Source organism: Brassica oleracea, chromosome C1 (genome assembly GCF_000695525.1).
Source record: "Brassica oleracea var. oleracea cultivar TO1000 chromosome C1, BOL, whole genome shotgun sequence".
NCBI lineage: Eukaryota > Viridiplantae > Streptophyta > Magnoliopsida > Brassicales > Brassicaceae > Brassica > Brassica oleracea.
The window spans coordinates 35,657,821-35,660,694 of record NC_027748.1 but is presented as its reverse complement, the minus strand read 5'-3'; positions in this window follow the sequence as shown (position 1 = coordinate 35,660,694).

Here is a 2,874-nt window from a genome sequence, read left to right as displayed (position 1 = left end):
CGTTGATTTTGAAATAACCGTTTTTGACCCCAACAGTGGTTGAGCTCGCCGGGCGAGTATAACCACACGTCGGTTCAGCTCGCCGGCGAGCTGTCCGACGTGATGGTTGAGCTCGTCGGCTAGCTGACCCGCGTGACGGTTCAGCCCTCCGGCGAGTGGCTTTTGTGTGGGATTCGCTCGTTCGTTCACTTCTGATCTTTCTTTCAGTGAATGTTTTGCGAGAAATCCGTGAATAAGAAATAATCATAGCCGTTGATTTCGAAATAACCATTTTTGACCCAAACAGTTAGCCTCCCCCAGCCCGTATGACTCGGAGACAATTTTGCGGGCGAGTGATATGAATTAGAAATCGAAATCTTTGGCTAAGAATATTTATTGCGGAAATCCATGTCACCCTCATATCCTTATAAGTAGCAACTCACCACTCCTCATTCTTCACATATCTCTTTCTCTCACATTCTCGTTTCTTCAAACTACCTATCAACAATGTCTTCCTCCCCAAGTGAAAAGAAAAGCTTCGACGTCGAGATGGGTGAGGCCAACTCGGCACTTCCGACTCCGGCCATGCACGAAGCTACTCCAACCTTCATCGCCGGGTTTCTTTCTTTCAAAGAGGGACTGTCCAGACGCAGTGCCGAGAAGGAAGGGGGTTGGATTCAGCCTAAGGTGCCAGCTATCCTTTCTTCGCCTGCGATGTCGACCTCGGCTGGAGGGAACAAGTCCCCTGGTGATGCAACGCCCCTCGCAGAATCGGCCATTGGTTCCTGTTCAAGTTCCGGAGGTCTCGGCTCAACCCTCGGGCTCTTCGACCACACCAGTCCCAGCTCCTAAGGAGGAGAAAGCGACGGAGTTGATGCCTCCACCTTTGGATAGGAAGGAGATCGTCCTAGGTCTTCCCGCGTCCAATGCTGCTCCTTTGACCAAAAGTCGCAAGAGGACTGGCGCTGCGACCGAGACCATCAAGAAGAGGAGATGTACCGCTGGCGCGGAAGGGGAGCCCTCGTGACCTTTGTCGCAACATCGTGCCAAGGTTTGTTTTGACTATTTTCAGCATAAGCCACCTTGTTCTACGATTATCTTGACCCTTATTTCATGTATAGTTTGTATCCCTGATTAACGGGATCCTCAGCGACTAAGGAACAGAGATAGAGCGTTTGACAAGGGGCCTAGCTGAATCGCGAGAGGCGCTGAAACAAGCTGAGGCCGCGTTGAAATCTACTGAAGCTGCTCGTGCTGCTGAGCTCTCTCGGCTGGAGGTTCGGGTCAGCGATCTCGAGCGGGACCTCGGAAAGTCGGCGAGTGCATTGTTCAAGCTGAAGAAAGAGAAGAAAAGCAAGGCTTCCGAAGTCCTCGTCTCCATCGTGAAATTCGGAACCGAGAAGAGTCGAGGACTGTTGTTTCGAGGGATGATTTTCACGCTCGCCTGACGAGGATGGCTGTTCTGTTTGATTCCCTCATGGCAGTCCATGAGAAGGACCTGGCTCTAGCGAGCGTCGAGGGAAGCCTGAACGAGATCCACCTGCTTAAAGGCGACATGGTTCCGACTCTGGACTTCGAAGAAACCAGACTGTTGTCTCGCAAGGAGGAATTGAAGGCTTCCGACGGGGACTTCGAGTCGATCCTCTCTCAGTTGTGCTGCAGTTCAAGTGCACCCTCACGCCGTGTTCGGGAGAGACCGAGAGGCAAGGCCCCGTGGCTGAAGAAGGCGGAGATGTTGCGAGCGGGAGAGGATACGACGAAGCGGCCGAGGGAGGCAATGGCTGTGAGGTTGAGGATGAAGGTAGTGCTCCGAGGAGTGCTCAGGGTAATGATCATTTCGGGGATTTTTTTTTTTTTTTTGGCCTGTTTGTGAGGCCGCAGTTTGCGTGTTTCGGGACTGGCCGTTGGGGGCTTTGAATCTCTGCCCTTGTTAGGGCTTTTTGTATAATGCTTGGCTCAATCTATAAAACCTTTTCGGCTTATTATAAATCGAGAGAACTCCGGGTTTTTCGAAGTTAGAGGGCAAAGGAGTGAGTTGTCGTCTCGTTTCTTGCCCCCGGACGATCACCGTATCCATAGTCGGTTGAGCGCGCAGCTTTTGCTTTGTGCGAGAACTCGTGAAAACGTATAGACTTAAGTGAAGAGACAAGTTTTGGGATCTCATATCGGGATGTCGATAATATGCCTTTGAGATGTCAGGATCCAGCAAGACTGGGTTTAGGGCAAGACCTAGGTTTACTTTCAGACTAAGGCTATGCGATGACAATTTACGTTTAAATTAGGAAACTAGGAAACCCCTAATTTCCCAGAGGTCTCGGATCTCTGCGTGAGCCAACGGCAAGTGACCAAATATATGCGGAAATCGTGAAAAGATAACAAACGAGATTAGAGAAAACAGTAGATCTTATTTCGTGTCCGCGTAGGAGCGTTGCGATCATTACAAGAGATCATAAAAGCTTTGGCCGCAAAGGCTGTTAGCGAGTAACCTAGTTCTATCGGCCTAAAAGCTCAAACCTAGGTTAGTCGCAGCTCGATAACAAAAGACGAAAAAAATACAGAAAAAGTTTTTGATTGATTTCGGACTGAACCTTATGAAAGGCTTCCTACGTACCCCTTTCGAGGATTAAGCCAAACGTAAACTGCTTGGGCGCGTTCGTCTGGTAATCGGGTGCAGGTCATGGAAACAGAGCATGTCGAGAATAATGCCTCAGAGTTTCTAAGTGCTGAGAGTTCTGAGTCTATAAAGTTGTCCCCCTTCATGCCTCTCGCCTAGGACTCCTTATATACTGGCTCCTAGGTCGGTTTACGCTTTTACTCCTCTACCTTTAAGCCGTCATAGCATAAAAATGGAGATATTCCATTTTTTCCGATCTTCGTAATTATCTTCAAAATTTC